At 38.9% G+C, this 15,174-nt stretch overlaps 1 long non-coding RNA gene across 12 annotated transcripts in view; it reads left to right on the forward strand.

The window, feature by feature from the left end:
- The first annotated feature begins 379 nt into the window (after positions 1 to 379).
- Positions 380 to 15,174, forward strand: part of Gm14064 — a 59,011-nt gene continuing 44,216 nt past the window's right edge. For 4 of the 12 annotated variants that reach the window (XR_866773.2, XR_375021.3, XR_375023.3 and 1 more), the window contains exons 1-3: positions 380 to 574; positions 879 to 972; positions 11,478 to 11,551. This is a non-coding gene — a long non-coding RNA (predicted gene 14064). Of the gene's footprint in view, positions 575 to 878; positions 973 to 2,549; positions 2,748 to 11,477; positions 11,552 to 15,174 lie in introns of those variants that run through there. The other 8 variants (XR_866774.2, XR_003953913.1, XR_003953910.1 and 5 more) reach the window with 3 other exon arrangements.

A 15,174-nucleotide genomic window follows, 5' to 3' on the forward strand; every position in this document is an offset into this window, starting at 1 on the left:
TTGGGGCTGTGAGGCTTAACCTAGAATCTTTGTTTATCCCATGCATTTAATCAGAACTCGGGCTCTGGATTCAAAACACCATGTGAACCAGCCCTTGAAACATGACCTCTTTGAGAGAGCAGCCTCTCCAGATCAAATGGAGTGTCCCATGAGCACTTCCCAGACTTTATTGCCAACAATTATTACACTAGTTGAAGAACATATTTTCTCACTGATATCCTGCTGCTGTTGTGAGGGGAATTGATTCTAACTGCCAGTTTCCTGCATTTTCTTCAACATTTCGATTTTGCAAGGGGAAAAAAAATCACAGTGATGAAAATTCCACACGTTACTGGGATGACTTCACAAACAGAACATTCCTGGCTTTGGAATTCCCCTCAGACTCCAAATGGAACTTACCCAATACAGAAAGCTTGAATCCATTCTGAAATGCAATAAAGACAAGGCAAAATGTTATCTTTGAGCTACAACACTGGGCTTCCAGTGGTCACTGGGAGTGGACACACATCCAATGCCAAACAGGCTGATAACAGACAGGAAGCTTCATTATAATCAGAAATGGCCTTCACTGCAGGTACAGTTCTGGATGCCATATTAATGTCCTAAGCCCAGATCTCCCCAGCATGAAGAAAGCTATGATTCAGGGGGTGCTAGGACCCAGAGCTTGAACGTTGATGGTCAGCTCACAGATCATCAGACTGAAGTCTAGCCAACAGGAGTAGGGGGTTGGGGTTGGGGGAGTTGAAGATATTTATCTATTGTGAGGAGATGAGCAAGGCAGAAAATGAGCCCCAGTTCCAAGTCTTCCCTGGCACTACTCACAGGAAAACAGCACAATATAATACAGAAATAAAATACAGAAACTTCCTCTTTACCAGCATTTTGAAGCTGTCCTGGCACCAATTTGCACTGACATCAGCTCACAGCAGGCGTAACATGAAATTTATCATCATGGAAATATGACCCTTGGCTGTGAGTAATCTAAAAAAAAAATTATAGCCCAAAATGGGGCAAATAAAGATAAAGACATTTGTGCAGGACAAATGTTGCATTTCCTATGCACAACTTTGTAGTTCTGTCTCAGGAAATGAATAGAATACAAATGGATGTCGACTGCCTGGGGGATTTCTGGTGCTATCTACACAGGGTTTATGTTCATAAAGCTGAGGGCCAGGTAGTGTATTCAAGATGACGAACTTGGATCACTATGAATCAATGACATGATCGAAATGAGCTAACAGAAAGGCTTCACAGAAAGTAAATGTTCTGTTGAACTTACTAGCTTTCTGTACCACAGCACTTTTCTATTTTTACATTTAAGTGGCTTAAACTTACAGGTCCAGAAGTGCTTATGTTGCATGCCTGTGTGTGTTATGCTTACGTGTGAAAAGTTTGCGATTTTTAAATGGACAAACTCAGAGTACTTTTGGTCAGTGAGATTCTTAGTTAATCACATGGGTTTTGAACTCTGCATGTATGTGTATTTTACTTTGGTTATGTTTTCAAAATGTTGATCTTAACTTCTTCCTGGCTCATGTTTTGGCATTTTCTACTAATTTCTTGAATTTATAGAACTGTGGAGGTTTTTGTTTGTTTGTTTTTTAATGCAGGATTCTTGTAAAAAAAAAAAAGAAGAAGAAGAAAGAAAAAAAGATCTTCCATAAAGGTAGACATTTAGAATGAGCAATATAGAAAAAGAAGGAAAAACTAAAAACATTCTTCTATGGAATTCTGTCAGTATATTAAAGATATACCAGGAAATCAGCTAAGCTAAGCTAAATAAACACAGACATTTTATACTCAAAAACAGTGCAGCCACTTCTTTTTTTTTTTTTAACATCAATAAATCACTGTCATAATTGTCCCAAAGTGATGTGGTTTGAGAAACAGCCATTGGGGGAAGTCGTTCTTCCCAAAATATCCACCTTATCTGGCTTTTCCTGATAGCTCGAATTCCACTGTTTGAGAGGGCTGCCATAGAGCCAAGGGGTGCAAATGTCTCTGTGAAAGGAGGAGCCATGAGCTATTTACACTTCAGGGTGAGGTGTTTAATCAAATGTGATAACTAACTGAGATGTGTTTTTCTTGTGAAGCCACTGATTTCCATGAAGGAAGGGTGTCAAGATAGCAGTGGGAAGCCCTGACAGGGAAGGTGTTGAAGACAAAACTCAACATCAACCTATGCTGATGGGTGTTTTTTACTCCCTGGAAGTTCTTGCATGACATATTACAATTACCTTAGCTTTCTCTTCAGATTAGAAGTTTTAAAGCCAACTTCATTATTAAGACTATGATCCTGGTGGAGTTTTTGTTGGTTCCTTTGATTAGTTTTGTCTTGTTTTGTCAAAGTAAACAAGGAAGAAGCAGAAACTTTTAAGAATCATCTATAAGCTGATTCCTTTGCTCATCATTAAAGTAGTTTGAGCTCCAGTGGCTACTTTTGAAGACTTGACAAACTATTCCTTAGACTTGCCCCTTGTCTTTAAGAAGAAGCAAAGGAACCTTGTAACAGCCATTTCTAAAGATGACCTTTATCTTGCTGTAGGCAATTTCTGGTTCCCTCCACCCTACTTGGCCCTTTCTGGTACCACATGCCAAATGGATAAGGAGATGGCACAGCTACTGGCGGACATGGTAGAAGCACTGATATTGTCTCAGACACGGGCAACTCTATCTGTATGGTGGAAAAGTCATATTATGAGGACCTAGAAGGTATATCACCTTCTTTGGTCTGTAATAATTCATTGGTAAGAAATTCATCTACTTCAGAATTTCAGCCACTCACTTGTCACCTTTATTAGATTCAGATTGGTAGAGGTAACTTGGAAATAACAGAAAGAAGACTAGCATCTCCAGAAGTAGATTGATTGATGATTAATTGATTGATTGATTTTAAATCAGAACAGTTGAAAAGCCAGTCTTTCCTCAGGAGAGGATACAGTACGCACATGGTATGGAGGGCTTAGGGTTCTTTTAGCATGGGATGGAGGACACTTTGGAAATGAAAGAGTCCATCTGGAGAGTAGTTCCCTTGCATTCTGGAAGCAGCATATTTGGGGTGTGGCTCTCCCTACCAGAAGCTTCCACAGGTGTCATCACTCAAGTCACTTCTTGTCCAGAGCTTCTCAGTCCACCTGAGGCTTTTCAGTCAGTCCAGTTCTGCAGTGTCTATATACTCATTCATTCACCGACTTTCTCCCATTCCCTTGACTCTAAAATAAATAATCTCCCCATTACTTTCAATTTTTGCCAATAAGGTTTTTAACTCTGTTTATCTATGAACCTAGTACACTGGATGTGATGGGGAAACATTTTCCAAGTTTTATTGGTTGATGTTGCCAATGATTAAGCTCAAATTTTCCAAAACATGGCTTGCCTATAAATACAGGGTAGTAAGTGAACCTGTGTACCAAAAGTTTCGTCAGCTCCAACATGAGGGTGCCAGTGCCATAGACAATGAGGACCAACAAGAAAAAGAATCAGCGGAGTGATGCATGAACACTTGGTGAAGACTTTTCTTGGGAAATGTCTTAGTTAAATACAAACTGGCTAGTGTCCCAATCAAATAGTCTCTTTGATGATTATATTTTTAACCAGACAGAAAACTCTTATATCTGTACTTAATAAAAGTCAACAAAGCCTACTTGTGCTTCTTTATAGCAAGTCTAATGACAGGATCATGCCTTTTAATTTGTGATAATTAATTTGACAACATTACGGTCTACCTATAACAGAAGCACTATGTCTGTAGTTGTCACAACAGGATACATAGAAAGACACAGATAGGTGGTGAATGTTCTTTAGTGTTGGTGATGCAGACATTTTACTAAGTACCTCTTTGCAAAGAAGGAAATAGAAAGCAACTGTCCTAAAGAAAGGCACACTTTCCTACCTACTGAGAGTAAGCCTGTGGCCCTACTGCTAAAGGCATCTGGGTAGGATGACACTGTTAGGTATATACTAGGTATTTTTAAGGAACATAATTTGCATTGTTTTGTCTTAACTTGCCCCTGTCCCTTTCTATGTATCCAGGAGGCTTTCATGGACACAGGCCTACTCAGTAGATTCACATAGCTGGAAATAATGTCTTTGTGAGTCACTAAGAGTTCTCTTGAGCCATGTGCCCTGCATATTTAAATGTGTGTTATGTATGAGTGCTTGTCAGCCTGAGGTCAATCTCAAGCATTGTTCTTTAGGAACTAAGTACCCTGTTTTTGAGACTGGGTGATCACAATTTGCCTAGACTGGCAGGCCAGTGAGCCCCGGGAATGAATCTTGCCTCCTCAGTGCTAGGATCACAGGAAAACCTCACTTGGCTTTCTCCTAGGTAACAGAGATTGAACTTAGGTCTTCATGTTTACATGATACATACTTACCAACTGAATTATCTTTGTAATTCCTCATTCTTTCTTTAACTCAATTGTACTTAATAAATTTTTCCATGTATTTATTTATTCATTTTTACTTGCTAGTTGCTGCCCCCTCCCAGTTCCCCCTCCTATGGTCCTTCAAATTTCTCTTCCCCTTCTCCTCTGAAAGGATGGAAGCTCGCTGGGTATCCCCCAACTCTGGTGTATCAAGTCTCTGTAAGGTTAGGTGCATCCTCTCCCACTGAGGCCAGATAAGGTAGCTCAGTTAGGGGAATAGATTACACAGACAACCAACAGACTCAGGGACAGCCTCTGCTCCAGTTATAGGGTCACCCACATGAAGAGCAAGCTGCACATGTGCTCCATATGTGCAGGGCATCTAGATCCAGCCCATACTTGTTCTTTGGTTAGTGGTTCAGTCTCTGGGAGCCCCCAAAGGTCCAGGTTAGTTGACTCTGTTGGTCTTCTTATGGAGTCATTATCGCCTTTGGGTCCTTCCAATCCTTCTCCTAAACTCTTCCACAAGATTGCAGAAGCTCTGCCTAATGTTTGGCTGTGGGTTTCTGGATTTGTTTTCCTTGACTTCTGGGTGGAGCTTCTCAGAGGAGAGTTATCCTAGGATCCTGTCTGCAAGCATAACAGAGAATCATTAATAGTGTCAGGAATTGGTGCTTGTCAGGAACTGAGTAGTCTAGAGCACAAACAACAATTGATTTATTTGAGCTAATTTTGTATCCTGACACTTTGCTGAAGGTGTTTATCAGCTGTAGGAGTTCTCTGGTAGAATTTTGGAGGTGCTTATGTATACTATTATCATCCATAAATAGTGATATATGACTTCATCCTTTCCAATTTGAATCCCTTTGATTTCCTTTTGTTGTCTTACGGCTCTAGGTAGAACTTCAAGTACTATATTGATTAGATAGAGAGTTGGCAGCCTTTTCTTGCCACTGATTTTAGTATAACTTCTGCAAGTTTCTCTCCATTTAATGTGATGTTGGCTGACTGGCTTGCTTTTGCTATGTTTAGGTATGAGCCTTGTATCCCTGATCTTGTCAAGATTTTACATGACGGGGTATTAGAATTTGTCAAAGGCTTTTTTAGCATCTAATGAGATGATCATATGATTTTTTTCCTTTCAGTTTATTTTTATGGTGGATTACCTTGATGGACTTTTGTGTAATAAAAGTCATCTTTGCTTCCTTGGGGTAAAGCTTATTGATCATAGTGAATTTTTTGATGTGTTCTTGGACTCAGTTTGCGAATATTTTATTGAGTATTTTTGCATTGATGTTCAAAATGTTTTGGTCTGAAGTTCTCTTTCTTTATTGAGTCTTTTTGTGGTTTAGGTATCACGGTGACTCTGGCCTCATAGAATGAATTTGACGAGTTTGGCACTATTTCTTCTGTTTCTATTTTGTTGAATAGTTTGAGGAGTATTGGTATTAGCTCTTCTTTGAAATACTGGTAGAAATCAGTGCTAAAACCATTTGTCTCTTGGCTTTCTTTTGTTGTTGTTGGTGGAGATTTTAATGACTGTTTCTATTTTCTTAAGTGTTATAGGACTGTTTGGATAGTTTACCTAATCTTGATTTAATTTTGGTAAATGGTATCTTTTTAGAAAACTGTCCATTTTATTTAGATTTACAGCTTTTGAAGTAAGACCCAATGATTTTTTTGAGTTTCCTTAATTTCTGTTATGTCTCCATTTTAATTTCTGATTGTGTTAATCTGGATACTGTCTCTCTGCCTTTTAGTTAATTTGGCTAATTGCTTGTCTATTTTGTTGATTTTGTCAAAGAATCAGCTCTTGGTTGTGTTGAATCTTTGTATTGTTTTCTTCTTTCTAATTGATTTATTTCAGCCTGGCGTTTGAATATTTCCTACTGCCTACTGCTCTTAGGTGTGTTTTTGCTTCTTTGTGATTTAGAGCTTTCAGGTGTGTTGTTAAGCTGCTTGTATGAAATATTTCCAATTTCTTTATGAAGGCACTTCCTCCTAAGAACATCCCATTAGCACTGCTTTCATTGTGTCCCATAAGTTTGGTTATGTTGTGCCTTCATTTTCATTGAATTCTAGAAAGTTTTTAATTTCTTCTTTTATTTCTTCCCTGACCAAGTGTTCATTGAGTAGAGACTTGTTCAGTTGTTTCCTTGAGTAAGTGGGCTTTCCCTTGCTTCTGTTGCTGCTGAAGTCCGCTTTAATCCATGGTGATCTGATAATATGCAAGGGGTTCTTTCAACCTTCTTGTTGTTTGTATCTGTTGAGGCTAGCTTTGTGACTGATTGTATGGTGAATTTTAGAGAATTGTTCATGAGGTGCTGAGAAGAAGGTATATTCTTTTGCGTTTGGGTGAAAGGCTCTATAGGTATCTGTTAGGTCTGTTTATTTCATAACATCGGTTAGTTTCATTATTTCATGACAGTGTCAGGGTGGTTGATCAAGAACAAATAGTGAGGCAAATTCTCACTATGCCTTTAGTCTCTTTGAAACCAGAAGTACTTTACCTATTGTAAAGTACCTAGAAAAAGTAACTAGGGCCATTTTAAACACTATGATTGTTGTTCTTGTTACTATAAAAAATGACATTTAGCAGATGAAAGGGTCTAATTGAAGACTTTCAAAAAAAAAAAAAAAGACTCAGGTGGCATAGGGACAAGCATTGCAACTCATGACTGCTAAACACTGTTAAACTGCTAAACACTATGGCTCTCCATTAGAAGGTCTAGGAAGGGCTCCCTCATATGGAGGTTTCCTTCTGGGTTTAGTGACTAAAACTGTATTTATCAATAGAACAAGATCAGTTCTGAGAATGCTGGGAAGGATCTCAGCAGATATCAAAGTAGCCTTATTAAGGACCACAACTGGATATAGTGGCACACTCTTGGAATCCAGAGGCAGGAGGATACAGCCAAATTGTGGCTGTATAATGTAAAAACTTGAAGTATAGCTTGGGCTGCAGAGCAAATTCTATGACTGTTCTACAAAGAGGGATTCTATCTCTATAGTAACAAAAAGATATATATATATACATATATATATATATTCTTTATCTATGATAAAAAGAAAACATAGCCTCTCCCATTGCAGATACTAGGAGATTGCCTCCCACTGTTATTTGTGCACCTAAAATAAGTTAATAGGTTCATTTTACCTTGCTTTTGCACCTGTAAAATATAGAACTATTCAGGCTTCTCTCATGAGTTATGGAGACTGAGTAAAGGCAAACCATATAGTGCCATCCCTGGTGAGCCTGAGTACAAGACATTTTCCTATTGGTCTGCTCTCCTCTTAGGCAGACCAGTACCTCTGTTCCTCCTCATTGTATTTCTGTTAGCTTAGATTTACATATCACACAAAGTAATGATCATGTCAACAAGTTTCCAGAGGAAGATATACCGCTTTGATGATACCAAAAAAGCTCAAATGGACTGTGGATTTTGAAGAGGCAAAATAAAAATGTCAATAAGCAGACACCCAGAACTTGTTTCTGGAAGATAAAAGGATGTGAACAAGCAAAACTTCGGGATTTTTTTTTCTCACAGTTAGCATTAAAAATGTAGCCAGAGGGCAAATGAGTGAAGTATCTTAAAGGAAATGCGATTCTAATTTAATCAAAATATAAGGGAATTTAAATTTTATACTTGATTAAAAATTCCCTAGAGATTATTACTGTGTTACTTGAGTCCTCAAGCACCGGATGTTCTCAATGGTCCTGATGTGACTGCATATTAAGGATGTGATCTCATGATTTTTATCTGTTGATTTTTAGGAGTAGATTCAAACAAACCTCTGATACAAATAAAGAGCCTTTCTCTATTTCAAAAATGTTTTTGTAGTAAGATTTTACAATATAGCTGCTATGTGCCAAACTCTATGATGGGAATCTCCACCAAACTTATAGCCAAATGAATAACATTTATAATTTGTGCATGAGCAATGAGAGTATTAAACAGTTTTCCCTTAGGTAGTCTCACTATTAGCTTAAGATGTTTTCCATCTCTTGGATTTTCTGCTCCATATCTTAAGTTTGGGGGTTTCAGTCATTTGTTATTGTGCTGGGCGGGTATGAATGTCACGCACTTTGGGAGAGATGAACGTACGGCATTGTGGTTCCTTATCAGCAAACTATCACCCAAGGGTAAGAGAAGTGTCCAGATCACAGAAAGAAAAGCTCTTCTAGGGCTCTGTGATGGTTCTGGGATTTCTGTCTCCAGTGGGATGTCTGAGGAGGATAGGATAGGTAGCTGCAATCAAAACAAGAGACACTGTTGATTCCGAGGCAGGCAAAACGAAGAGGAACTGGAACGGTCCCATGAGGAGTATCGCTGAAGGAGAGGATTCCTTTCCTGCCGTTCTTCCAGAATGACTGGACAGAAGTGATAAGGAACCAGCCTGCGGGATAGTATACTAGTATACTAATTTTGACATATTACTAAAATGGGATATGTTACATTTTGGGGCAATGAGCTCTTGAGCACCTAAGACACTCAACTAATTTCTTTAAAACTAAGATCCATTCATTGTTAACCAAGAGACCCCTACATGAAGAATGCATGACAGTTGGTAGAAAAATTAATTGAAGATTAAAAATTTTTAGAAGAGATTTCTTTTCTAAAATAAAGTTTTGTTTGTTTATTTGTTTGTTTTACAACAACCATCTGCCTGACAGGTTCTCATGTTAGTTTCTTACTAGGCAGGTGTAAGAGGAATATAAATATTTTCCCAACTATTCTACATTTAATTATATTGTCATGTCATTTTCCTCAAATTAATTACCCCCCTTTATAGAAGTGTCACAATTTGTAATTTTATTACACATACTGAAAGCTTACAAAAGTACATGCAACATTTTGGTTTGTTCACTAGAACATGGGACAATTAAGCAATATATGAATATGTTAAAGGAATTAACACAGTTATAAAAATGAGTTAAAATATGAAGTTTAGCACTTTCTGAGATTTTTGTGCAAGCTAGAGACAAACATGTTTGTTTATAGAGGCTTTTTAAAAAGGGAATGTGTTTGTATATGGTGCATGTAAAGTTGCAAATGTGTGATATCATACATATGCGTATGTGTGCTTTATATATGCATATATGCATGCAGGCCATAGATATGCAACATATCTGGAATTCAGTTCTGTATGTGTGACTTATAGAAAGATTACCACAAGAAGAAATTTATCACTGGTTTGTTATTATATCTACTCCCACAAGTTACAAACATCAATATTGAAGAGCTAGCATACTATAGAAAGTGGAAGTGGAAATGTGTCCTCCTGTCATAATAGAGAAGACTCTACAGATTCACTTGACAATCCAAAACATGCAGAAAGGGCACAAATGCAGATGCTGAGATTAATTTTTTCCTCCAAAATACTGAGCATGAAGGATGACAGGATGAATTCTCATAATCTGTTTCTACACAGCAGAGTCAATACAATGTGTGGGCAAGAGTAAACACATTAAATCAGTCCATGGAAATCAACTTGAATGTCACTAGAATTTGACACTATATAGAAGTCTATAGAATGAGATACTTAACTACAAGACAGGACCATATTCAAACTCCTGAACATGTCTACACCCATTTCTGCAGTTTCATACATCCACGTCATTAGACCACAGCCAATGTCAAAACCTTTTCCTAACATTCAACCTACCTGCCCATACCAGTCTCTATAATCAGCCCTAGCTTAGAAGGCCATTGGTGAGACCAGTGGCCCAGATTGACTTTCTAAAGAAATAGAAGGGTATTTGGGGGAATACATCTTTATCTGTTTTGTTGTTGTTGTTGTCATCTCTTTTTAGCTTTAATTCCACAGCGAGCTGCATCACTTGATAGTTTCCTATATGAGATAGCATGTATCTCAATTGTGATGTCTTAGTCAGGGTTTCTAATCCTCCACAAACATCATGATCAAGAAGCAAGTTGTGGAGGAAAGGGTTTATTCAGCTTACACTTCCACATTGCTGTTCATCACCAAAGGAAGTCAGTACTGGAACTCAAGCAGGTCAGGAAGCAGGAGCTGATGCAGAGACCATGGAGGGATGTCACTCACTTGCTTGCTTCCTCTGGCTTATTCAGGTTGCTCTCTTATAGAACCCAAGACTAATAGCCCAGGGATGGCACCACTCATAATGGGCCCTCTCCCCTTGATCACCAACTGAGAAAATGCCCCACAGCTAGATCTTATGGAGACACTTCCCCAAATGAAGCTCCTTTTTCTGTGATAACTTCAGCCTGTGTCGAGTTGACACACAAAAGCAGCTCTTCCTTAAAACCCAGTGATTAATCATTTCAGTGTCCTAGATCCCATTTGCATGAGTCAGTCAGATTGAATATTGATGGAGACTTTCACTTCAATTGACATCTGTACAACATGGAGTTCACAGGCAGTCATGGCAACATCTATAGAGAAAGTATTCTCTAAGTGCATGCATAGAGATAGCTGGATTGGAGGCTTTTATCCTCATTGGTATAAAGTTAATCTAAAATGTGATCAGATCTCAATCCACTATAATTTATTTAGTCTTGGGAGACAAATTTCACTTAACCATTAGGCATGCTCACATTGGCTTTCTTCTCTCTTTAATCCCATGTTTTCTATTCTGTTCCATATTATTAGCTAGAATAAAGGGTTATCTCTCTTTTCAAGTGGGATGAAAGTGGCTCTGCACTGCACACACAACCAGTAATAGCAATGGGTAGCAGTATTAGCTCAGTGAAAAAGCCACAGACTTTGAAAACCATGAAAAAAAATGATACTCTTAAGTATGTGACATTTAGAACATATAAGAAGTTACTGTGTAAAGAATTTGGTATGGAGAAAAAAATTAAGTAGTAAGAACTCAGCATAAAGTAAATTTAGAATCGACATCTATTATGGTACATCAAAGAAAAGGTATTGAACTTAGTAGGGTTATAAAAAAAGTAAAGTTAGTACCTCCAGGAGGAACTCTCAGAGTTTATAGAGAGAGTATATACCTCTACTAATAATATATAGAGCAGTGTATTTGTTCAACCACGACTATAAGAGCAGCCGCGAATACTCCATGAATCTGAGCATTAATGAGGGGCCTACCTGTGTGCTCTTTCGCTGTAGCATTAGCCTGAGAATGAGAAAACCATATGAACAAGAAGCAGCCATCAGAGATGCAGGCATCCACTCAAGCACAGGTAATGGCTCCCCACCAAAAAAACCCTCCAAGAAACAGTTCTCTTCAGCAGTAATTGTTTTTGACTCTGGGGTGAATCTTTTGCCCATCTAAGGTGGCTTCTAACTCACCAGCATATGAGCACCTTTGTTGTTTTGCCACAGAGGAACTAGGTAATTTAATATGGGACCCAGGTAATTTACAAATGAGCATAGAGTAATATTTTGGTGAAATTTTAGAGTGTTTCAGTATAGAATACACATTGGTTTTGGCATGTAAGTATTTGAAAACAGAAATCTAGAGCAGCCTTGGAGCAACCCTTAAGCAACCCAAATACTTTGCTGTTTTGACTGGGATTATGTTATTACTAAATATTTTGGTGGTGGTGGTGGTGGTGGTGGTGGTGGTGGTGGTAGTGATGGTATTGGTGGTCATGGAGGTGGTTGGTTGGTTGGTTGGTTAGTTGGTGTTTTGCTTGTTTGGGGTTTTGTTTCTGTGTTTTTCTTTACTTCTGTATGAATCACATGCCTTACTGCATTGTAGTTAATGCTTGATAACATCAACATAAGTGAGGATATGGATGGTGATGCCATCCAGAGATAGAGGAATTGAAGGTTTTGACTTGGTTTTTATAGGTTTCCATGAGAAAGAAGACATTGTAGCGCACATAGAGACAGTTGTAATTAGTTACCACTTTTATACAATACTTCCTTTATTACAAGCATGATTTAAGCAGCAGACACACGAGAAATAATTTAACTTTTTTAACAATACTATAAAATAGATAATATAACCCACTGGAAAGACTGAGAAACTGATTCAGTTTAGTGGGTTGACCAATAATATACAATTAGTAAGAAATGAGTCCATGATCTGAAACAAGATATTTGTGGTCAGTTTAATAGCTATAAAATGACATTGAGAGCCAGGTGTGGTGGCATACACCTTTACTTCCAGCACTTGGGAGATAGAGGCAAGCAGATTTCTGAGTTCAAGGCCAGCCTGGTCTACAGAATGAGTTCCAGGACAGCCAGGGATATACAGAGAAACCCTGTCTTGAAAAACTAAAAAGAAAGAAAGAAAGAAAGAAAGAAAGAAAGGAAGGAAGGAAGGAAGGAAGGAAGGAAGGAAGGAAGGAAGGAAGAAAGACATTGAGAACATCTATTTTTGAGTATCTTTGTACAAAAATGTATGTATCCAGAGAAATTTATTTTTGACATCAGTTCTCTTATGGTAGGGCTATTGAATCATCATTTAGACTCCAAGCAGACGCCAGGGAAAACCCGGTTTCTAATTAATCTAAGAGTTGGCACTATGAGGGAAATTAATGAAAAGAATTCTGGTAAGTTCCATTTCAGATTTTCCAATCTTGTAAGTGCAATGGTATGGTGAGTATTAACAGCCAAAGCTGTTTTTAGAAATCAATACCCTGCATTTGGTCCTGCTTTTAACTTTAACAAGTGTTGCTCTTCAGAGATTCCCCTTTGGGAAGAGATGGAAATGGAGGGCAGGCGTTTATGGTAAAGTGACTTACTAAGCTCCAATGTAAATGATCTCAGAGAAAGATTAAACCTCTAATTTTTCTCAATTCCAGACCAAGGATTTCACATGACGTTGCTTGGTTTTAATCTTTTTTTTTTTTTTTTTTTTTTTTTTTTTTTTTTTTGCCTTGCTCTGCTGCTGTTACTACTGCTGTCTCTGGTTTTATTCATCTCTTTTATGTCTGAGCATCTATAAAATTCAGAGTACCTATGAAATAATGGTGCAAATGTGAAGAAGACACTGCCCAGGAATGAACAAGCATTCCATAGATTCTTTCCCTAATTCCTCCCAAGTGACTCCTTGAAGTAATACCTCAATGTCACAATCTCCATCTTGACTTATGATTTTTATGAATTTGTCCTTAGACTGTTATCTCAAGATTTACCTACATCTTCTCTTTTTAAAATTCACTTTATATCCCAAACACAGGCTCTCTCCCTTCTCTCTTCCTGATCTTACTTTTATAATACCTCCCCCGCTACTCCTTCCCCCCCTTCTCCTCAAAGAGGGGGAACTCCTCACCCTGGGTTCAACTCCACCCTGAGGTATCTAGTCCAAGCAGGTCTAGGCACATTCTCTCCTACTGAGGTCCATCCAGACAGTCTAGGTAGGAGGGAAGGGGATCCAATGATAGGGAACAGAGACTGAGGCAGCCCCTATTCTACTTGTTAGGGGTTCCACATGAACACCAAGCTGCACATTTGCTACAAATGTGTAGGAGGCCTCGGTCCAGCTCCTGTATGTTATCTGGTTGGTGGCCCAGACTCTGTGATTCTTCATGGTCCCAGGTTAGTTGACTCTGTGGCTTCTTGTGGTTTCCTTGACCCCTTTGACATGCTCACTTCTTCTCTTCTGCACTCTTTCACAAGACTTCCTGGGCTCTACCCAATGTTTGGCTGTGGATCTCTGCATCTGCCTCCATCCACTGCTGGATGAAGCCATTCAGGAGACAGTTGTGCTAGGTTCCTGTCTGCATGCATAGAGGAGTGTCCTTAATAGTGTCAGTGGTTAGCTCGCTCACATGGAATGGGTCTCAAGTTAGGGTATTCATTGGTTGCTTGTTTCCTCAGTCTCAGCTTCATCTTTATCCCTGCACATCTTGTAGGAATGGCAAATTTGGGACTGAAGGTTTTGTGGATAGATTGTTGTCGCCTGCTTCCTCTGCAAATTCTGCCTGGCTATAGTAGGTAGACATTTCAGACTCTATATCTCCTTCAGGTAGGAATCTAAGCTAGGGTCACCCCCATAGACTCCCGGCATACTCTTCCATCCCAGGCCTCTAGTAACCAGAGATGCTCCCATTTTCATTCTCACCCCCTTAACCCCACATCTGATTGCCATCCCTGTCGCCCTCCTTACTTCCTCTCCTCCCCAATTCCCTCTCTTCATCCACCTCAAATGACTATGAGTTTCCCCTTCTGAATAAGATTTATGCATCCTCCCTTGGGCCCTCCTTATTACCCAGAATTTTGGGGTCTGTTGATTGTAACATAGTTATCCTGCACTTTATGGCTACTCTCCACTAATGAGTGAGTACATACCATTACACGTTTTTCTGGCTCTGTGTTACCTCACTTAGTATGATATTCTCAAGTTCCATTCATTTGCCTGCAAAATTCATGATGTCCTTGTTTTTAATAGCTGAATAGTATTCCATTGTGTAAATGAACCACATTTCAGAAATGTCGTTCAGTTGAAGGACATCTGGGTTCCCAGTTTCTATTATGAATAAAGCTGCTATTAACATAGTTGAACAGGTGCCCCTGTGGTATAGTGAGTATCTTTTGGGTATATGCCCAGAATGGTATAGCTGGGTCTTGAGGTAGAGTTATCCTCAGTTTTCTGAGAAACTGCCAAATTGATTTCCAAAGTGGTTGTCCAAATTTTGCACTCCCACCAGCAATGGAGGAGTGTTCCCCTTGCTCCACATCCTCACCAGCATATGCTGTCAGTTGACCTCTTTGTCTTATCCATTCTGATTGGTGTAAGGTGGAATCTCAGGGTCATTTTGATTTGCATTTTCCTGGTGACTAAGGATGTTGAACTTATCTTCAAGTGTTTCTAGCTCATCTGTGATTCCTCTGTTGAGAATTCTGTTTAGCT

Source organism: Mus musculus, chromosome 2 (genome assembly GCF_000001635.26).
Source record: "Mus musculus strain C57BL/6J chromosome 2, GRCm38.p6 C57BL/6J".
NCBI classification, from domain to species: domain Eukaryota; kingdom Metazoa; phylum Chordata; class Mammalia; order Rodentia; family Muridae; genus Mus; species Mus musculus.